Source organism: Apostichopus japonicus, chromosome 20, assembly GCF_037975245.1.
Source record: "Apostichopus japonicus isolate 1M-3 chromosome 20, ASM3797524v1, whole genome shotgun sequence".
NCBI lineage: Eukaryota > Metazoa > Echinodermata > Holothuroidea > Aspidochirotida > Stichopodidae > Apostichopus > Apostichopus japonicus.
In genome coordinates, this window is record NC_092580.1 from 23,421,231 (window position 1) to 23,445,652 (window position 24,422).

Here is a 24,422-nt window from a genome sequence, read left to right on the forward strand (position 1 = left end):
GGAAAGCAACTCACAGACTTAAAATATCACACATCACATATTTAACTGGGAAAGGCAAGTTGCTTTGTCAAGTCACTTGTTGGCAATTTGACCATAAATTTGGTCAAAGTGTAAAATATTTAACTACCTTTAAGCACATTTGGCCAGTGAATTTGGTTGACATAACCAACCAACCAACCATCCTAACCATGAACCAGTATAGAAAATAAAATAAAAATCCACCTTGCCCATAAATTATTCTAAGACAAAACCCAACCATCTTGTCCATGAGTACATGCTTTAAATCAACCAACCACCTAGTTGATGAGTTTGGGCTAAAGTTAGTACCAACCATCCTAACCATGAACCAGTTTAGAATAAGATAAAAAAAAGCTCCAATCTGTCCATGAATGTCCATGAACTATACCCAAATGTGCACCTTGTCCATTATGTTGGTCTAAACTTAAACCAACCAGAGCAGTGCCATGATATTAAGACAACTGCCACAGCAGAATTTACAAACTTAAAGTTTGGTCATTGTTAGTGCCATTTCTGGGATGCACTTGTAATAAAATTTTCTGAAGCGCACTTGAAATTCCATACCAATATTTGTTCTTCACCCGTTATACGGTTCCACCATCATTATGTGAAAACTTACACATAGCTATGAAAATTTACATAAATTTGACAGTTCTATCTGTTGGTATTCTCTGTACATATGTTTGTAATCTGTGTGTTTGTGTGTAGATTTTTTTCTAGGAGGGTTGGAAAAGATGAAAGGGGAGGGAGGGGGAACATTAGACTGCTACTTTAAGGAAAGTTACAGAATTACACTTTTAACCTGCATTAGCATTCTGGTTCTACCCCACCAAAATAATAATTGGCATACATGGGTAGCTGTTGGGAGATATTCTGAGGGGGTGGGGAGGGGGGAGCAGGAGGGTAGGGAAAGAGTCATCAGATGTTATTGACAAAGACAAAGACATAAATTAGATCAATATGTGAAACCATGTTAGTCCCCTAGCTACATCAGTTTGTGTGGGACGTGCATGTACACACATGCAGATCAACAACTGCTTTCTCTCCAATGACGATTCTTGAACTTCAAGAAAAAAAAAATATTATATGGGCTGATATTCATAACAAAAATCCACAAAAGAGGTGAAAATTTCTGACATAATCTGTTATTTTAACCAAAAAAAAAAAAATTATAGCACTGTCTGCCTCCATGCTCATATAAGTTCCAAAAGCCTGCCTTGACATTGAATTCCCTCAATTGTTAGGACACAATCAAAATGCGAATGCGTTCTGGCTGGCGCCGATTCTTACCCGGTCTCATTTCCCTTCAGGATTTTGGAGGTGTGGATTCCATGTCTGATAGCAGCCATTATGACTAGAAATGGGGGCATTGGCAGTCAATGGATTTATCATCCCAAAGAAAAGAGAGAGAAGAAAATAGAGATAGAAAAGAATAAAGAAAATATGTGAGAAACTAAACAAATAAATGGATAGAGTTTTATGTAACTGGCAAGAACCTGATGAATCGGAACCAACCGGACGACCATAATGGAAATGTTATGAGTCACAGAGACTCAAAAAGCATAAAATACATGTGACTTGACGGCATTCATGCCCAAAGTGGTTTTTTTTTATTTTATATATGAAAGTTGCTACATCGTATGATTTGTGGTGGTTGGTCGAGGCATGGTTTAACAGCAGAGCTGTGTCGGTTGTGCTGGTAGTGTGAAGTCTGTATTTTGTAGACACAGACATGTTTTTGTTTTCATTCGATGCTGCTATGCCATCTGGTGTTTAACCCTCATATTAAGGTTCATCGTTATTTGGATGCCATGGGGGAATCAATACAGAGTTTCCATGCATGTGACAAAAGTGTTCTGGATTTCTTTCCTATGAAGAAATACAATCCTAAGTCACTAAATGCCAAATAGATTCATTTTCGTTTTCATTTATTTATTTCCAGTATAAATATAAATATTTATAAATAGGACATCAAAAGTGAGTATGTAACAAGAAATTATTTTAAAATGTTAGTGTACAAAACACAAAAACAAAAAATATATATATATATATATATATATATATACAAAACGTACGCAGCTGTCTACAATAAATTATCCAGATTACCATTTTGTAAATAAATAGCAGCACGATAAATAAAACTATTTCTATACACATTAATTCTGAATTTTGGTGTTATTGCTTTTTTCTCAAATTATACCTAGTAGAGAGTTAAGTTCGGTATGCAAAGAATGTCTGTCATTTCTCTGTATTCAATTTACACTTCAAATGAACTCATTTTTAGCAGCATTGTTTACAGTACTCATGAGAAAGTTAAAATCTATATTAAAAATTCTAGAACAATACTTTAAAAAAGTAATAATTCTCTTATTATCTTGAATTAGTAAAAAGTGATACCAAGCAGAAACAGCATATATTAGTGTGGTAAGATATTGGCAGTAAAAACTCTTTTCCTTACATCAACATGAAAATATGGAACTATATACGATAGAGTTGAGACTATGAAGTACACCCGTTTAAGTATTCTGCTTATATGACCAGTGAAACTCAGTTTATCATCAATACAAACACCTAGATATACTGTATGATGAGTGCGTTCTACTTCTGCATCTTTAATTTTTTTTTCTCACTGCTTTATCACAGGTAAGCGCTATCATATGGGATTGGGATATGAAGCACCCTTTTCTCTGCTCAAATATTATATGAGACAATGTTTAGAGCCTTCAAAAGTACTCCACAATATTTGAACACAAAATTATTCCCTGAAGGTACATCTCCACTAGAACTAGGCTAATTAGTTTTGAAATTATTTTTCAAGTCAATAGGCATTAGATCCAACTGTGTCCCAACAGTTATTGAAGATTTTCTGCCTCCAATCTGATATGTTATTTGTTTTAGTAAATTGCCTTTTGCATTAATTAATATTTTTCACTCTGGAAAGTCTGGATATACCAACAAAAAGCTCTCAATTTATCTCAATCTGCTCTTTAGATCTTTTAATATGAATCTACAATAACATACACTAGTGAACAAGAATGACTGAAGAACCTTAGATAATTCAGTGTATGGTGGCAGCTGTTGAAACGATTTAATTCCCTCCCTCTTACCTGTCTCCAATCCACTAAGCGCACCTTCCGATCTAACCTAAGGACCAACTAACAACATTTCTGAATGGTAAATCTGGAAAATTTGGTCAAAGTTTGGAATATAGTGCATAGTGCCAAAAAAAAAAAAATTAAATGATCAATTTAGTAGGTTTTGTAGATGGGAGATCGCATATAAGTAGATTAGAGAGTGGCAAGTGTCGTCACTCAGGAGCTTGTTCGTGGGTCTTTATCAAATGGCTTCAATTGTACATGTATATATATGATACTTGGACGGTCTACGATTATTTCTTTGTCTTATTTCATGTGGGACAGGTGTGTGTAAGTAATAAAACATGTATGTTATAGAGATGTAGGGCCAATATTCTTAGTGCTCCACTGGTACGTCTTTACATGCAGTAATTATCTCTAAATACCATTTCATTCTCAAAGTGCTCATATCTTGGTCCCTACTTCCACCCTCCCCGACCCCAACAGTTTGAAGGTATTAGAGTTCCAATTCCCTACTCCTCTCTCATCCTTGCATCTGCCACCTTCTCACTCAACCGTCTCCTACCTAAGAATAGCACTTTTAAACTGTAGCTCACATGTAGAAAAATTCAGCGCCTGCAGTGGAATAAATGTCACTACCAGAATGAAGCTTTGGAAATTGTCGTATAGTTATGATATATTCATCCACAGCAGATGAATAAATTAACAGCAGTTTTAACCATTATGCATGTACTGTATCGTTATGACAAGTATTGTTATGACAGACCCGTTAACAGAAACTTTTTTATAATTCACAGTGGGACCACTTGTTTGTCAATGGGCATAACTGCAATCGTATATTATACTAAACCGCAACCCATCCTCCTTCATTGAGGGTTTCGCTGTTGACGTAGATGCCGGCGCTTGAGCAAACAAATTGTCTTAACTCCCTCATCCAGGGCTGCCTTCTCCATCCAATTAGTCTGCCTGGAATAACAAGTGATTCTCAGTGATATATGTCGCAACCAGGCAATAGATGCATAAGTAGTCTCGTAAATTGGATTTTCAGAGATGTGTCATACATGAGGGTTTTTCGCCTTGTTTGTGGTTTAGTTAAATTCCAAGTTGGAAGGGGTACATATTTTTGAAGCCAGCATGTTACGAACAGAACAAATATCATAACTTTGTAAAAAAAACAGTGGATGCAAATGTTGGTATGTCACCAAACGACATAAATCTTTAGTGATGTATCAAGTAAATCTTGTGTATATCTGGTTTGTGTGCAGCCGTCAGTTATATAGTCTACCATATCAGACCTGTACATTAGATGTGTAAGTAAAATGGAAGCTAATATTGAAGGTATTTTCTTGTTAAATTCCGAATTCCGAAAATTTACCATAAATGTTGCAGGTCAGGCTTATGGTACAGTGTTGTTCAGCCATCGTAATATAAATATATACGTACAATTTCTGTGTTGCGTTTAGCAGCATAAATGAAGAAGGTTCCTTGCAACATGTATAGTTTATGTTCTTTGAATGAATATGCAGTACTCTGCCACCCACCCATGTGATTGGAATTCATGTGGACCATGAGCAGGGACCATTACCTGATCTTATCCAATAACAGAGCTATAGTGACTGAAGCTAAGATTGATCACTGAACCTCTAGGCTAATGAGCGCCCCTCTATTTAGACCCCTGCCATATTCAACGCACACCATACCTGTCTTGTTTGCCTACTCTTTGGTAAACTGAGACAACCTGTTTCCATGTTATCTAAAGGAGTAACTTGCTTCATTTTTGGAGGGAAAACAAGATTACCAAGTCTGAATCAAGTATAAACTAGCAAAGGTTTTTGCTTTCAAACTTGTGTTATCCCCTGTGTGAGTTAGTGTTTGAATAATTTGCCTTTGTTGACAAGGATCGACATAGGCCAGACAATATCAGACAGCGATGAGTCAGATGGTCTTAGATCTGAATGATAACAAAGGAATCATAACAAACTTATAATTACTCAGACAGACTCATGAAAGACGAGCATCGTGTAATGACGGAGGTTTAGAGTTATTCTCATATTTGATATGTGGGTATGTTAAAAGCAAACAACAAGACTGATGTATGAATATGTATGAAGATTACCTGATAGAAATGACTTGGCAATTTAGCACTTGACAATTTTCAAGCCAATGAAATGTATCAAACAGTGCTGTGCTTGTATGGAATATGGCAGCAGAAGTTACGAAAGAAGGCGTGAGTTACTTTGTTCCTCTCTGACATGTCTCCAAGTAAAATTTAAAATGCACTTTCCCACCTCTGTAAACTATACAAATATTGATAACATATATGGAAAAGTTCTGGGGGAGGTACTGCCAAATTGTGCTGCCCTCCCAGTAAATTTTGAATAATCAGGGTGATTGTGTGCATGGCTATAGCCCTAGCTAATGTAGGTTAGGGTTCATGGGTTTTCCATCGGGGGGAACAATCCACCTTTAATTTGGAAAAAAAGGATTAAACTGTACTGTGTACAGTCGGTATTGTAACCTTTCCAAAGTATTGTGAAGGAGACAGAATATTCTTTTATGCAGGTAGCAGTACTTGAAATTAGGGGCATATTGCTTACCAATATCTTTATGTCTTTCAATGTTGAATGTTTAGACTATGTTATGACCGTATGTTGTCGGTCCATTTATCTTTTGTGTAGAAAGTTCTCCGTTAAAGTAGGTCACTGCATTGGTGGAATGAAGACGGTGAAGTCGGGTAAGTATCGTCGTTCGTAAGTTGGCAAACCAGTAAGTTTTGGGGATTTTGTCCTTTGGTGTAGAAAGTAGTAAGCTTTAATGTACTATACATGTACCAGTTGTCGAGGTGACATGACCATGGGTAGGCCTTTATAGTGTACTCTCTCTCTTTTAAAAAAAATACATATAGTACATGAAAAGTTTAATCTTTTAAAAGGTACCACTCAACGTGAAACAGCTCAGAATAAATATGCATAATTTCATGACAAACTTTAATGCAGACCTGTACGTCAAAAATATTCAAAGTTTGCAAGGTTTGTCACAACAATATATATAAACATATGCCAGTTCTGTTGAAATGTTTTAAGATGTACTCGTGCTTGCCGTGCATTCTGACAATTGTTTTAGCGATTTAGGAGACATGTTTTCATTTTGCTATGGAATGATAGCAGCTAGGAATTATTTTAATTTCCTACAACCCTTAAGCCTTGTCCATTCCAAAAAATAAATCCAGAGAAAAGCATATTTGGACACGTACCTATAGCAGGTACTTTAGTGATTGGAATGAGAACCTGTGACATAGAACAGTTACGCTCTGAAGTCTTACTTGCATATTTATATAACGACGAGTGGGAGCGAATTGAATCGCAATTTGTCAAAAGTTTAGTTGCAGTCCGGCAGGCGTGTGCATTCTTCCTTTCCGACAGTCTCTAGGTGATGACAATGTGATTGATTAGGCCATCAGTACACTTCATGCTCTCATTAAAGTAAGATGCCCTCGCTATTTTGGACTAAACTCACGTCAGGCACATGCGGCATCTGCAGAGACAAGACAGGTCATGTCGCATCATCCTGGCCGAGTCATAAAATTAGGTTTGTTTATGCCGCAGGTATATTTTAGTCTGAAAAGTGTCTCGATGTACTGTAAAATTGTAGATTTACAGCTACAGTGCTTTTCAGGTAAATATGTCTCGGTAAGATGCTAAATGTGAATATTTTCGAGAGCATATTGGGATATATACCTGAAACCTTTTGCTGTTGTTGATGAGTGGATCAAAACGGAGTTCTGGGAGATTAAGTTGCCTTTGAACACTCAATTGCATCAGTACCTCTCTTGTACAACACTATATTTTTTTGTGGAGTGAAATGAGTTCCACTTATGTGATAGTTTGAAAGATTCCCCGCCAAGTCAATGTCATATTTCGCATGATATAATAAGACGTACTAAAAATGTGAGGATCCCGGCTATATTCTTCCACCACCATATTATAACCAGTGATTAGTCATACCCTATATCTCTTCCTTTCGACCGTTATTTTTCAATCATGGCAGTTAAAGTTGTTTACTTGTTTGTGAAGTTATCAGGTTGCTAGGTGATGAACTCATTTCAGGTCGTTAGATATTGAAATTACATTCAGAGAGAGAGAGACGCCTAGATCGCAGCTGGTAGCCTATAGTCCTCGTTTGATATGGATGAGTGGAAAACAGTACTACTGTTATGAGCTCAGTGACATCACAGTATGATTAGTTCAGCTCCAGTTGAGGTGTTATTAAACAAAAATATATTCTTGCATTCCTATTTCACATCTATAAGGCAATTTAATCTGCATGCACGATCAAATTGCAATATTTTTCCTTTATGTTGACATTAGTACTAATGACTATTACTGTGAAATTGTCTTTAGGAAGATCTACCCTCTACCATGTGATCCAGGTGACTTCTTTTTTTGGAGGGGAGGGGGGAGGGATTTTATATCCAGATATACCCCAGTTAAGGAGGGGATTGTGTCTGGGGAAGACGTGAGAGGATTGGGACGGGCTTAGGGAGGGATGGTTGCAAATGGTAGAAGTGGAGAATAGAAGCCTCAGAGGCAATGGGAACTAGTAAACAGAGAAGTTGTAAACCTTAACTTTATCAGTACATGTGTTCATGAATGTGTATGGTGTGTCAATCAATGATGGAAAGTATAGTATTGTGTTGTTGAGTGAGTTCATCTAATATATATCAGTGGTCACTATGATCCTTTTGTTTAATATTCCATGAAATAATTGATTTTGCTAATTGATTGACTGTGAATGCTGCGTGTCTGACAAAGTCATTGTTATGAGGTAGAAAGAGGTGTTACATAATTAATCATAATTAATCAGTTATAATTAATCATATGGGTAAGTGTGAAGAACACCCTAGCTTGTTGGGTAATCGTTATCCCATTGAGGTTAGCGTCATGTGGAACGCGTTACTGATAACTTATAAAAGTATAATAGCACAGGGTGTAAGCATACTGCTTTTAATGTGATTGCTTGGGGCTTTGATATTTTATTAATTACATAATGTTAATTATCTGAAAGTTTCAGTAAGATATTAACGATGTTTTTGGATTCCTTTGTATTCACTCCTTTCCTCTCTTACCTGTCTCTGAAGCACTCTAATCCACCTACAGTAGCTACATAACAACTGTGAGTACAATCTTGCACTGTACTCACAATGAACCTATCTTTGGCCATTGTCCTCTTCCTTCAAGAGCTGAATTCCCACTATGTTGGATTCATTTTCAAATTTTCTTGCATATTTATATTTGATCAGCCAGTGTCAATAGAAACATCTTCCCCCTCCCCTCCTCCCTCCTCCCTGGAAACATAATCTCCCTCTCAGCACTCTGGTAGTTTTGTTTTTTCGTGTTTGTTTTTATCTTAATCTTCTTTTTTAAATACCCAAACTAAAGCATTACAGTTATCTCTTGTTCAATGCAATGAAATGTTTCGTTTTGCCAAGACTTAATTTATTTGTCAGAGTTCACATACATCCTAGATATATCTCCATGAAGGAAACAAAGCAAATAATTTTGCTGCCAAGGGAAGTACTTTGTAAAGGCAGGAAGATTATAAGCATGTTGTTCCTCCTTTGCATTATTCTTCCTCAGTTGGAGGAACTCAGCTGGTACTGTATCTTTCCTTCTATATCATTCAGAATTCTAACTACTATAACCGGAACATAAGTACACAGGATCTGAAGAATTAGATCAAGTATTTCTTGCCAATAGGTATAGCCCGATTGCTCATGATCCTCCTCGTAGGTTTATCGTTCACTGAGTAGAATCGGTCGTCATCGGCGATGTTATGTTTGTTTGGATGTTGGTTTGCCGCATGTTTGACTTGTTTGGAACGTGTGATAGAATTTTATATGTATACAACAGGAAATAACCAATTTAATTAGGTCTTTAATTGGGCACTATTGGATTGGAGTACATTGCAATACAGGCATTGTTTAAAGTCAGATAATGCTAAGTATTGTGTTTCCTCATGGGCATTCTCTCGCTTGTTCAAAGTAACTTGTATGGGCTCTGAATTGCTTGTTAAGTGTCATTTTAGATAAGGAGTAAATAAGAGATTGTCATAGATTTGATATCGTACTGAGGACAAGTAGTAGACTTCAAACTTTGTGTTGGATCAGCAACACCATTGTTTATATTTTTCTGCATGGAGGATTTGCATTATTTCATACAACCATATCATATTCAATTGTGTTCCTGTAACTGGAAAATATTGAATATTGATCTCTTCTCTGACTTTCTTTGTCTTCTTATTATTCTAGAAAGGAATGTTTGAAAAACGAAAGAGAAGAGAATTTTCAGTTTAGGGGTGAGTACCTTTCATTGTACGATATCCGCATCAAGCTTGGTTCAAATTAGTTGAATGGATCGAGCCTGCTTAGCTAGTATTGCTTACATATTTCTTATCATTGCAAAGCTGATTTTGTGTAGTTTATGTTAGGAACATGCAGCTCCCCTCTTCCTTACAGGGCAAATTTTTTTAGTTTCTTGTCTTGTTGTCCGAGATGACCAATTTCTGTTCTGTCCGACGACTAGTAAAATACATCATTGCAAGGAAAATACCTCCAAATAGCTGAAATGATAAATTGGAATCACAAATATTCACAAAACATCTCCTCATACAGTACCGTATGCGCATATAGGTTATTGTTACTCTGCTAGATTTTTGTCGGACAACCAAATGTATGGACAAACAAAAGGTATGGCCTGTTTTTCCCAGGGACAACCAGAAAAATCCTTAGAAATTTGCCTTGCCTTAGAAAAGAGTTGAGGGCTTGATAAGCAAAGCTAATTTTCAGTAGGCCAATATTCCCTAATAGGGTGAGGGAGGGGGGGGGGGTGGCAGGAGTGAGATCAATGATTCCTGGTGCTTAAAGTATTGTACCATGCCCATGTGAAAATCAGTACTGTGGTAAATATTTGGGGGAGCCATGTCTCTTGGTGTGGACTTGCTTTCTATACAAACTTGTATTAAAGTTCTATCAATAAGGCTTTAGTTTCTTCTCAGAAATTGTATTGATCAAGGAAGGACCAGCTGTGTTCAATAAGATGGTCAGTGTGATGTCACTAGGGAACGAGTGTATCAAACAGTGTAACTCCATGTGTATGGGCCAGTGTGTTGAGAGAGACACTGCATAGGTGACCTCGGTTAAAGGAGTCTTGTCTATTGACCAAAACATGCTAGAAAAACAAATGGTTACCTATATGCTCAAGAATTAGTATACTTCATTTACTTCAAACCACCATGCTATAACACAGTAAGTCATATAGATATCGTCTACTCTGAGCTTATTTAATATTTATTTGAACCTCCTCCCTCTCACCTCCGACCCCCAAGAAAAGTAGGAAAATATAATTTCAACGATTGGATCAAAACTTAGCACATGCAAGAATGTATTTATAATGTGGTATAACAGTAAGAATTTTTGTGTTCCTTACAAGGTGACATGGTTATGCCCTCACCACATACTGTTATTTGTGTGAACTTATGTCAGTTATCATTAATTGATTGGATCCAGCAAATTTGCGGGAATACCGGGTTAACACCAAGCAAGAGTAGAGATGCTTTGTAAGTTCATAAAGTGTACATCAAAGTTGTCAGATTATTTGAGTAGTCTGGCACCCTTTACTGTATGTATACCCAAAACTATCACTAAATATCACATGAAATTGAAGATCCTTGGACATAATTTCCTTTTTTCTACATTCAAATGTTGACATTAAGCTTCAAAGAGACAACGATTTGCTACGAAACATTGATTTTAGAGTTCAACATATGAAATGAAAATATTTGATTTGACAATACGCTGTTTGCTTTGAACTTCACGCTTGTACAATGGCCTCCAGAAGCACAACATCTGGTTTGGATAGGATCTGAAGGTTACTTTGTGGAAGTCAAGGCAGAATCAGCAATCTCTCTTTTGCTTTGATTTTTTATTAATTTGTATTTAAAGGTTATTTAGGTACAAATTTTCTTAAATCAAAGCTGTCAGCATGCATAGTTCTTAAAGAAAACTTCAAGCAACCCCTTTTAATTGAATTGGTCGATTTGCTGTCGATGTCGATCGAGTACCACATTTTGTAGATTTCTGACAATTTCAGGAGCAATAATCTCAAAGGTTATCAATAATAATCCTCTCTTTAAGAGCTGCTTGTAAGTTGAGATGGACAAAACTGTCATGGCAACACAGTTGGGAAAAATCATTTTTCGGTTTTGAAATTAATTAAAAATTAATTAAAATATGATCTTCCCCGGTATATACAGTGTAGAAGGCTTTGAGCAAACTTGATGTATGTGATATATTGGAACCAATATAGTGCTTGAATATTTTGATGGAAACTTGTCTTCATTTCTTATCTTTGATGGACAAAGTTATTGCAAATGTTCGGCTTTCATTACTCTCACAGTCATTAATCTGGACGTCTCAATTTCTTTATTGTTTCTCCACTCGTTTCTACTTTCTGCAAAGTAATTTTGAATTTGAGTTTATTGTCCACAATTGGAAATTCGGCTTAGACAGGTCATAAACGAATAAAGAAAGAAAAAAAGAAAAACAATAGTATAAGTATCAATAGACTGCGATACACATACAGTAATACAAACAAATATACAGCAAGTCCTATTTGTAAATAAGAAACTTATCTTCTCACTTGTGAATTAAATATGGATAGAATTAGGCACACATGAGTATCTGTAGCGGGCCCAAAGTGTACATGGTGGGCATAATCGCAGTCCAGAGCGGTTGTAATTGTAGTGCTCGCACAAAGGGTGTGTTGGGTCTTGCATGATTTGTTTCACTTTATTGCAGACACTCTTATGATACAAACACTCTAACGAAGGTAAGTGAGCACCGATTACCCGCTGAGCAACTTTCCTAGATTGCTCAAGCATCTTCACATCGATTCTTGTAATGATAAGTGTGTAACCAGGTGAATGAAGAGGCTTTTAATTCTCGTTTTAGATTTGTTCAAGGCTATCACCTGTTGATAACATTTTATTGTAAACAGCTTTTCATTAATTTGGGGGACACTGTTTGTTTATATTTCTGGAAAATAACTGTTCCATCTATACATAACATGAATTTAATTGTGATCAATACACTGGTAGCCTGCTAGATTGAGAAACTTGGTTGATAATTATCTCATTATGTTATCAGTATTTTAATAAAGATGCTGGTTTTTCAAAATCATCATCATGTGAATATCATAGTTTGGCTAGATCAATCATTCTATCATCACTGATGAATTATGGTGTGTCTGGTACATAGTGTTAATAGCTTTGAGTCAGTAAGTGTGGGCAAACCCCTTACATAGGGTTAGCTTTTGAGTTAATACTATGGCAAACATGCTGTTAGTTTTGATGAAGTTGAAGAAAAGTAATCCAGCCATGTTTGGTCAGATAGTTACAAGTGATAAAAATAACAATTTCCTCCTTTTTTCCAGTTTTTTTAAGAGATATTTAGCAGACATGATATTTTAAAGCATCTATCCTGCATACGTACTCTTCCACCCACGGATGGTTTTATGATTGGTCAATTTTGTTTATACATTTGGTGTTTCAATTAGGTCCAAGTAAATAACATAGTTAATAGAAGTTTAAACATTGAAGAGCCAGGATGATGGCAATATTCACCCAGACTTGTATTGACATGGGAATTTTTTTTTCTTTTTGGAGGAGGAGGGGGGAGTGGTATTGTGGAAGGGGGTGGAGGAGAAGACTTTACCATGGAAGTATACACTGACAGCCTGACAAAACAATGCAATTCATTTTATGGTACATTTAAGTGTGTAGTAGCCAAAAATTTCTTGCAAAATGGTTAATTTATTGGTATTTTTATCAAACACTCTAGAGAAGTTACAAACAATTTACGGCAAGGGATTTTCTAGCTACCTACGTGCTTGCGTTTATGTTTGAATGATAATGACGTTGTAATAAAAGTTGTACCTTGACAGGCTGCTTGATTTACTTGATCTATGAAGTGGGGTAACAGTGGGTCCTAGGCACATACTCTGCAATGACAGGGAAAACTTCACCACGTCACCACTTCACCCCGAAGCAGGAGTTCTTCCCCCCCCCCCCTACCTTGTAATAGAGTCCAGTTACTCACAAGGATGTTGCATAAGTTTTAAGGATTGAAGGGATACTTTCGTGTTTCTTGTTGTGTTCCAAAGTCCTTTTGCATTTTATTTTGTAACTTTGCCAAAAGATACAGTGAAATAACCTCAAGGAATATAGTAAACAAGCAAAGTTATTGCAATACCTTGGGGTAAGTCCTAGTTGGGTAAAGGTAGTGAGTGTTGCATCGATAATTCTCTGGTGGTGGAAATTTACAAGAAATCTCCTCAAGTCTATAAAAGATTATGGAGAGATTTAATCGCTTGGTGAGAATGACATGGGAACACTGGAGATCATTGAGGAGAGGCCAGATGTCAGAGAGATCTTAGCAATATCTGTTTTTGAAAATAGGGGCCTGTCAAAGGTAGAAGGAGGGTTGAAATGCATGTTCTGTATGAAAGGTTATAACTGTCACCTTCTTCAGGCAAGATATTATTTGCCTTGTTTGTTTGGTGAGGTTAGCTCATAATAAGCTGCTGTGATGTTTTGCTGGTGGTGGTATTGTAAATGGAAGGGTTGGGTACCCCGTACCCAGACGCTTTAGCCATGGGTACTGAATACTGATATACCATATCCAAGATCCTCCAAGATCCGCAATAACCTTCAAGGGGCTTAAATTAAGGTGCCACAAGAAATAACCCATGTCCATTCAATAAATACAATAGCTCATCAGAACAGCACGTATTTTTCTTCCCTCTTTTCTTCTCCAACTGTACACATTTAATGCACATTCTTATGCCTATACCTAAACTACACGATTGGAACGTTTTAACCCGGCCTGCACCCACGCGCCCCACTTTTGGTCACTTTCTCATCCAAAATCTACCGTTCAGTAGATCAAAAGCATGACTTTCTAAGGACCTTTCCATTTCAGGGGCGTAATGCTGAAACATTCCAATATTAATGTAGGTAAAGGTAGATAGGAAAGTGCATATAGAGCTGGAGGCAGGTAAGTATCATCGCTCATAAATCACCCAAACCATTAAGTTTGGGGATTCTTCATGCCTCGATGGCATGAGACATGCAGGTATAATAGATATCAGAAAGTTGAACTTGATATTGATGTTGGGGTAGGTATGATGCGAACTTGAGTTAAACCTTCTCACACAAATATGCACTTTTTTGCTATCCAACTGTAACATCATAAAACTTACCAGCTCATTGTCAGGAGTTCTTTCTCAGAGGAAAATGGCCTTGCATATATTATGCAGGGCTAGTTGGATGCATGGTTGCCAAACACGTTGGTATTTAACATTGTTGAATGTGAAGTACAAAATTTAGCGACAGCTTTCGCAAAATACTGAAGCATACATTGTTTATTGATTCACGCACTATGTTACATTTAATACCACTGGTATTTAAAATATGAATTTAAGGGTAAACTTAATATGAAAGAAGCAAAAATTATGCCCAGGCTTGAAAATTTATGTCTTTATTGATAAGGCTAGAAACTGGAGTGTAGTGCAAACAAAGATACGAGCCGCGCTGTTCATTACCAAATGTCAAACTGGCATCGGTGATAACGAAATTCCTTGCTCTGATCTTGATGTTCATTTGACGCCTATAGTTTCCTAGGACTGTTGTAGATACCGGGCCGAAAGAAAGGCCATTAAGCGAATGCCCTGTGGTAGTGGAAAACTGTCATAGATCTTCATCATGGTGATTAAACCAAAGAATAAAACCAGTAGATATTAACTTGTCGGCCAGGACGAGGTTTATTGTTTATCTGTCAGATTCAAATTGTCACTATTTCTTTGGGGTAGGGGTCAGGAATGTTTTGGGCTAAGCTACCCACCGCCATGTAAAAGATGCTGTCGGACTGTCTCCAGTTATTAGTTCAGTGATTTACAGTTTGGAATGAGATAGTTAAAGTAGTAGTCCGAGTATGTGAGATTCTCATAGTTCCTTACGACCGTATCTTCGTACGTAAGTTCAAGATCTGGTTTAAGAGATGATATCATCCTCCAGCTATCAGCTTATCTCAAATGCCTCATTTTCTGCATCTGTTGCCAAAAAAAGGTTTCATATTTTCTGTCATAGAGATCTTGTCTGCATGGAATTAATTTTTAACCTTTTTTTTAAACTTAGTCTTGGAAATGACTGTGATGTTTTAATATGGTGGAATATACATATGTTCTATCTAGCTTGATAGATATCATCAATACTGTGCATGACTCTTATCTTGGTCCATAAATCTGCATTTGCCACAATCTGGTGGTTCCAGACTATTTTCTAAGATAAGATAAATGGAAACATAGTCCTGTTTCCTTAACTGTCCATTAAATTCTCACCAGGACTACTTATGAATTAAAGTTGGGCATCAATCTTTAAAGGTTTACAAATTAACAAAACCGTTACACAAATTAAATTTGTGGGAGAAAACATTTTTGATGGGATTAAACTGCTAGTAACTCATGAATTAGGAATATAGCTAACGATAGTTGTTATAACCACATGGATACTGTATCTTAGTTGATGGAGGAGGGGTAACCAGGCCATTCTGTATTTACATATTTTGTTTTAATTGCATGGTAGGAATTCTGCCATATTGTATTACCCAATTACAGCTATTAAAGCTGTATGAAACCCTGAATGCTGCTTTAAGTTGATGAAGTAATCCAACAAAAATTTAGGTGTCAACTTTGAGTAGCTAAAATGGCCGGCTGAGTCCGGATCAGTGACCAGAAATATCAACAAAGAGGCTGGTTGGTTAACCGCAGGAGATGACCCCGTCATATATCTTCTTCTTCTTCATCTTGTTGATGTACATACCCCTGAAGGCTGTGTTTATAAACATTAGCGGAAGTGTGATTTGAAAACTGAGAAGGTTACACTGTCCAATATAGGACTAGATTTGAAGATACCAGCATTCATGTTCCTTTAAAGTTGTTGCACTTGGCTGCACTATGTGACTTGTAATTGTATCTATACTGAACTTAAGGTTGTGCCCCTTATATCTTATCTTGAGTGACATACAAGAAATTTATGTGGTACAACCCTCTTTTCTGTTCAATGATCACCGTAGTTTTCATGCTAGGAGATTCCAAACGTTCTTGTCACTAGCCAGAGAATATGCATTTTCAAAACAGAGTGAGTGATACTTTTAAAAAACCCTCCCTTAATTTACTTCATTTCTCATAAAGTTTAGGAACTGTGGCAACAACAAAAATAACAAACATACTGTAGCTTTCAAATTGTAACTGTGTTGGTAGATTAGCTATATTAAATACAAGATTAGGAATTGGCAATGTTGTTATAACACAAATTTGTTGAGAGCATATGTGGTTTAAATATACCATGTAGTGGAGCCTGTGATTTCTGAGTGGCTGGGGGTGGGGGGAGGGGGCGGGAGATGGGGGAGTAATGTCAGTCAACATTAACTATAACCACTGGCAATCTTTTACAAAATTGAGGTCAGGCGTCAGGAAACTCCTGTGAACGACTGGAAACTTTCACTACCAGCAGTAACAACAATGTACACAGGGGCCTTGTACTTACTTGATTGTCATGTAACTTTTGCATGCCAATTATGACAATGGTCAACATTTCCTACAGTATGCACATTCTGCCATACAACTGAGGTTAGCCTCTCTCTTGCCCTTTCCACTTTGACCATCGTCACATTCATTCATGTCTGCATGTAAACTCCTCCTGGTCAGTGATCCTTCTCTTCATACTGTAGCATTTGGGGCTCCTTCATAGCATTTGTTGATCCTGCATAGCATTTGGTAATCCTTTGTGTCATACTGTTGCATTTAGTGGTCCTTCTTTCCATAGTGTAACATTTGGTGATCCTTCTTTTCATACTATAAAATTTGGTGATCCTTCATAGCATTTGGTGCTCCTTCATGCATTTGTTGATCCTTCATAGCATTTGGTAATCCTTTGTGTCATACTGTAGCATTTAGTGGTCCTTATTTCAAAGTGTAACATTTGGTGATCCTTTGTTTCATACTGTAACATTTGATGATCCTCCATTCTATACTGTAACATTTGGTGAGGTCACCAAACTACTTGATGTGGCTTGCCACCAACAGGTTCACCTCCAATAACAATTTCCCAGTTTCTCAATATATTCATCTTATACTGTCACTATAAATCTTGGAGCTTAATAGGTAATGTTGCCATGCATTAAACCTGTCTACAACTCCCGAAAGCCTGCTCACATCTGCTATAATTGAGCCACTGTAACCAAACTTGGTCATCAGATTCACCATTCTGCATGACACAGTTTTATATATGTACATTGGACTCTCTTCCCCACCAGGGTTAACAAGATGTAGTTAAAAAGAGCCCATAAAAAATGTGTGGTTTTAATAAAATGGTCCTGGTGATATTAGGTTTGGATGATCTGCTGTTTCCATTCATTATATACAATGCATTATAATCATCCTTGAAACATAAATCATCTAGAGGATGGAGACTACTATAATAAGAGGCAGAGGCAGGAGCAACAAGCATCTTCTGTATGATGATGATGATGATGATGATGATAGAGTATTTTATTAACCTAGAGGGTCATTATACCCAGGGCAAAGAGTACAACAGAACATGTCTGGAGTTGCCTACAGGTTAAAGCTGTATTATGCAATCCATTATACAAAATACACAAAACAATACCTATCATGATGGCCATATAACATCTATTCCAGTGTTGACAGGTTCCCTACAATTATTTTACTAAGAGGAGGTACTACGTTTTCATAGGATTTAGCCCTTTGGCAAAGAATTCATAAGCAAATGAATACTTTGTTTATAAACAAGCCAACTGGACACAGGCATGTTTGTAAACAAATGTATTTATATGAAATACACCTATACAGTGTATTAATTAATGGCTACCTACCACTAGCTTATTCTGATGTCCATTTTCAGTCTTTTGGGGTGGTAGGTGTAGCTAAAGTGGAGGGGCGGGGGGAAGGGAGGGGGATGTTTGGTTCATTGGTGATCCATGAATAGGAAGTTGCTCATCATCATACGAAGTGGAAATCAGTAAAGCTACCAGATTTTTGCAGCTATTGCCTGAGTGGAACATTAGAAATAATAAAATTGACCCTGGCAACCTCCTATCTTCAAAGCAGATGGTTAAACAATCTTTCTTAGGGTCAGAAGGGGGCTTAGAGCTTGCCATCCTGCCCCCAACATAACCCCCAGCTTAATGGGGGAGACTATAGCTCCAAAATACACATGTTTAAAATATTTTCACCTGAAATTTTCTCCCCCCCCCCAAAAAAAAAAATATTTAAAACAAGAGAATGCTGCTAATACTGGAATGACCTAATAAGATCAATGAACTGCAGCTTTCTTACATGTGATCCACTGAACTGAAAAGTCCTCAAACCTCAACACCATATTATATATAAATCTTTAGTGGATAATCACATCAGTTAATTTGGTCCAGATTCTATGGACACACTACCAATCTGCAAGGTCTCTTAGATTTGCATTCAAACAGTACTCTCGTAGCTATAGCTACCTCGAGTTGACTGTTGATTCCAGCCACAAGTGACCGGCCATCCAGCAGTTACCAAAATGAAAGATTACTTTACATTTACTTTGGTATTGGTCATAGCAACGCCTAACTTGTACTATTTGAAAGAAGAAGAAAAGGGTTTGAATTTTGGGGAAGAACTGTGTTTTTTCGTCCAAAACAAAAAGCATTTGTAGTCTTGGTGTAGAGAATCACAATTGTATAAAGGCTACAAAACTTGTAAAAAGGTTGGGTCAACTGTTATTTTTTTCTGAAATATGTCAATCCTTTTTTCCCTTTGTGTTATATTTGTGGTGTCTTGAATTTCATTGTGACCGCTTGAATAGTCTAAGTCCTGGCTTATTGTACCAGTTTTGTTTATTCTGGTCACCAATAGAATCACCATTGTTGCCTTTTGTCACCTCCAACTATTCTAGGATATTTACCCATTCCTTTTTAAGTTTTTTTTTTTTCTTTCTCCTTTGGATGAGAAGGCTGGCCTACAGTGACAGTTCATGGATACCATTGGATGGTCAAACTCAAGAGCTCTTTTCATCTTCTTAATCATGAATTTTTACCAAAAATGACAGTAATGGAATAAAAAAGAATGGTAATCCTCTTTTACTTAATTCACTTGAATTAAGGCAATTTGTCATAGGAGTTTATTAGAAACTCACTCTTGTTAAAAATGATAAAAGTGCAAAAAAACAAAAATTCTTGAAAAATCTAAGAGGCTTACTTTCTTAAGCTGATCATTGTTAAAATGGTATTAAGAACACTTGATCTCACACAATTTGAAAAGCTTTCCACACCCGATATAAACGGACGCAGGGCTAATAGATCAAAATTAAGTTTCATCTTGCTCTTTCTTTCTAGTTAACTTCCTGATTCATTGCCAGTGTTTACTGCCAGCAAGGAAAAAAAGAAATAAAAGGAAAGGAAAAAAAAGAAAGAAAAAAGGTGACAATTGATCTGGCTGGGACTATGTATGGAAGTATGAATCAATAGAAACTGAAAGTTTGGCCATTCAGGGTTACTTTAATCAGAATTTGAATGGATGTTTATTGATATATCTGACTGGTATCCGGAAGTTCTGGTAACAGCAAGTAGCAGGCCCACTGTGCAATACAATTGCCAGGCTTTTGGTTCTCTTCTCCCACAGCATGAAATGCAACCAACCAACGGGGAATCGTTTTTGATGAAGTTTGACACCTTTTGTTAACTAGGTGGTGTTTTAGTATGATAGGGGATATCGTTTGTTCTGTACTAGTTTTGAGGATGATAGTGCTTGTCCATTGTATATATGTGTCTGGTTTTTGAGTGTATGGATGGGGGGGGGGGGGGATGGGGGAGGATGGAATATTTACTTTGGTCCTACCCACCCTACCTTTTGTTTTAGTAAAAAAAAACACCATATAATAGTAGTACTGTTTGTTATATGTTCAGTTTTGTAGTTTATGCTGTATCTCGTTCTCATTCATGAACTAGTGTAATTGATCAAAACTTCATGAAGCATCAACATGCTCGCAATTTTTTTGGCATAAATAATGATGATTGTTTACAGGAACAAAACTGAAGTAAACTTTTGCTTCAAGTTCTACTATTTTTTTCCTTTTTTTGATAAACACTTGTCGATAGATTTACTTAATCCATTTACATTTGACAATGCCAATCCTTCACCACTTTACAACATCAGATATATCAATTTTCCAACCTTCAACGAAACCAAAAGAATGGAGAACCATGTCTTAATCAGAAGCAGCAGTCTAAAACGTACTGTGTAAAGTCCCTATACTCAGCACACAAATGACTCAGTGTGGTTCTATAATCTTTTTTATCCCCAGTAGCCCTTCTGTACCCTCTGTCTGTCTTTTCTTGAGTGAAACCACCAATTTTCTCCTTATTGTCAGGTAATGTTATTTAGACAGAACACTCCCTTGGTAATTCACAAGGAATTGGACTTCAACTCCCACCAGTCCCCAGTGTGCGGCCATGACTGATTTATCTACAAAACCTTTTGATCCTTGTAATTGAACTGAATCATTGATTAGTATATTTCTGACTCAGCTTGGAAAAATTTTCCCTCCAAAACTTACAAATTTTTACCACCCCCTTGCCTACCGACATAGAACAGGTTATTATATGAATAACCATGTTGTGTCTATAAGTCCTATCTCTACAGTGCAGCATGGCTCAAAGGTCATGGTTATTCAATAAGCCATTCTATACAATTGATTGGATGACAAGGAGTATAGGAATATTCTACTTACTCATAGGGGGAAAAAAAAGACAGTGAAAAAAAAGATAGGTATTAAATCTCTTGTGTGGAATGAAATGAGTGTGTGGATTTTTAGGTGTAGTGTTGATAAAGGTTTTTGCATCTGTGCTGTCACTTGTGCAGTAGTGTTATGCAAAGGTGCATTGGGCTGGCTTACACACAAGGACAGGTTTGGATCTACCTTTTGGAATAATATCAAATCTAAAGGAATAAGCAGATTTTTCTCACTTACTAATGACCATTGAGGGTAAGAATACATCTGTATCTGATAGGTATGTCTTTATGACAGTATGAGTATGGTGTTATAGATTGATCAGTTTATATTTGACATTTTGTCACTTTAGCCAAGTATTATATTATTATATTATTTTGTGCCTGTGGAGGGAGCTCTCTCTCTCTCTGGTCTGAATAAAGAACACACCATTAGTAAGTAGTACTCTTGTGTGTACTTTGATCCTATGTGTACAGTAGTTGTTACTGCTAGTAGTAGTAGTATGCATGGTTCCCGATTACTCAGAATGTATGATTTAATAGACCAATAATTAATGTTGGATAGTGGCATAATATAGTGGCACTTAAATTGATTAAGATAATTCAGCAATATATTCAACCTGATCATGGTATTTGCTTTGGTGCATGAGCATGTTGGAGAAGGAATGAAAGGCAGAATGTGTCTAATTTTTGAGTGATCATTGCATCTCTTTCTTTTCTGCAGTCAGTATTCATCATTGATATATGTAGTGTCTGTGATGTAATAATTAGTTTTGGCATATACTGTATATTTACTGATATATTTTATTCATGTGTAGATTTGCACAAGTAAAGTATGCTGTTTATAGGTTCAACATGGATACAATCTGAACTGACAATGATTGTTGCCCCAAATTGTTCATACTGTGAAAGTGATGGAAAACAAATGAAGGTGATAACAAAATTAGTGTTTTTCCCTAATAGTAGGCCTACCATTCATGCAAGTCCCATTGGTCACCTGTTTCAGTTTATGTTTATTACTTCAGGATATTGAAGGTCCAACCGTCAAAACTGGTCAATGAAGAGCAGTCTCGGCTTATCTAATCATGGGTTTCGAAATTTGTAAATTATATAAACCATGAAACAGTCGTGTATGGATTGACCAATGTAGACAAATTCTGTGCATCATCACATCAGATGGAATGATAATTTGATAGAGTTAAGTAAATGGGAAAGATTGTGAAGATTGACTTGATTTTCAAATGCATCCATCAATGAAGGAAGCTACATATGGAAACTTAAGATATATCTGTAATCAGTTGATAACATACATCTCAAGAATCGAAGCATGGACAAAGTCTGTATGTATTAATGCAAAGTTACATGGTAGAATGTGCATACTGTGGGAAATATTGACCATTGTCATAATTGGCATTCAAGAGTAACATGACAATCAAGTAAGTACAAAGCCCCCCCCCCCCCTATGTACATTGTTGTTACTGATGGTAGTGAGAGTTTCCAGTCATTGACAGGAGTTTTCCTCACACCAGATAATTTATCTGCAGTTTTCAAGCTGGCTGACGTCCATAGTCCAAGCTAGCTTCCATGTACTCTTGGCCTTGATTCGAGGGGGAGGGGGTGGTCATGGCTCAGTCCTCAAGGAAACTCCATGGGTCCTGAGCCTGTTAGACTGATTAGTGTGCGGTGGACCGATGGTATAGACTGACCCGTAGTATGTCAGCTGGAGGTTACAACTCACAGGCCTTGACAGATTATATCCAGGCAGAGAACTTACTGCCAAGTGTATTAATATCATGAGAGTCTGCATTAATCAACTCCAACTTTTATTTTGTGTAAAGTTTGCAACACCTCAGAAGACAATATTCCCTCAGCCATGACTACAGATTGATAGAGTAATTCCACACGGGAAAGCTGTTGAAGGTTTCAGATAGTGAAATCTTTTTAAAATTGATTGTTATGAGAAATATTAATATTAATGAAAGTGATGGATGAGATGGATTAATAATACAAGCCATTATAATTTGTTTCTTCTTTAAAAAGGTTTTAAGGTATGCTTGCGTGTTTTGCAAAGTTTGGTATAGTCACTGTGTAGTGCGCAGTGTAGTCTCTGTACAACAGTTAGGTACATATATAAATTATGTTTGTTCAAATATTCTTTTTCAAAGGTAGTGCTAGTATGTATGAACCTTGTAATTTCTTTTAGGTTTATTCAGAGAAAGGTACTCATTTGCAACAGATGTCTAACCGTGTGCATTAGCACATAGAAGATATTTCCGTCTTCTTAAATCAGAAATATTAGTACTGATTGACCATGGGGACTGAAAATTTTATATTTTAGATTTCATGTACTAAACGTTAAGTCAACATGCATTATAATGGTTACTGAAATGTACTGTTCATAAATTTACGTATGATCGTTTAGTGCAAAAGTTTTTGATGAAACACAATGTTGGAACATTTATACAGGTGTGGATCCAAGACAGTACCAAGGTCCTTAAACCTTAGCACTTCTGTGGCGATGCAAAATTACATTTGAATGATTGTGGCTTTCTCTTCGAAGGCTGGTTACCTTTGTATAGTTTGACTTTGCTCATGCAGTACACTCACAGTTGTATTGCTTACATATTGGTTATTAATAGGTTCATGTATATATCACTAGTGATGTTCCAAAGATGTAGAAAATGTATCTTCAAGCTTGTAAAACAGCCAACTTGCCTACAACACTTTCATAACAGATGAATCTACAGCCTATCCTTTCCCAGAAGAATCAGAACTGAGGTCGTCATTTGCACTAGTTTACATGCCGATGTCAATGGCTTCCATTTGGAAATGAGCAAAACCCTGCTCTGGAATTATTTATATAAGCTGGTTTTATTTTACCAATGCTGTTACATATTAAATTTTGTATTGGTCGAAACTTCAGCGAAGCTGAATGAAAGTGGGAGTGCGTCAGTGCGGGACATATGATTATGAAAAGGTAAAGCAGCTTCTCTAAAAGAATAGCATAAGTATTAAGTAGTCTTAGTTCTTGGAAAGAATAATATGTTGTTTGCCATGAGGCCCTTGCCTCCCTGGGCCCATTTGCTGGTCAGAGACCGGTATGTTTGAACACCTGAATGCATTTTGTTTAGCACAGCTCTGTCAGCCAAATGTTTTACTAAGTATGCTACACATGATATAACAGTTACCAGACGCACTTTGCAAAGACCTAGGATGTTTGTTGCCAGTTTGTGATGAAATAACTGTAGATACTTACTAGCAGAATACTGTGAATGTTCTACATATTTCGTGTGGATCGAGCATAAAGAAGGTGTGTTCTGAAAAATAATACGGATTTGGTAGAGGCATAGCAACATGACAAGTTACCTTGGCCAAACTTAACTTTGCTTGAGCCTTCAAGCATAAGGTC

General features: G+C 36.8%; 1 protein-coding gene across 4 annotated transcripts in view; it reads left to right on the forward strand.

Moving 5' to 3' along the window:
• LOC139962216 (dystroglycan 1-like) overlaps nt 1-24,422 on the forward strand; it is a 120,447-nt gene that overhangs the window by 39,667 nt on the left and 56,358 nt on the right. Inside the window, exon 3 of one of the 4 annotated variants that reach the window (XM_071962216.1) lies at nt 9,421-9,467. The exons of 1 other annotated variant lie outside the window; for it this stretch is intronic. The gene's annotated coding sequence lies outside the window, so the exon portion shown is untranslated. Of the gene's footprint in view, nt 1-9,420; nt 9,468-21,109; nt 21,295-24,422 lie in introns of those variants that run through there. 2 more of the 4 variants (XM_071962214.1, XM_071962215.1) reach the window with 2 other exon arrangements.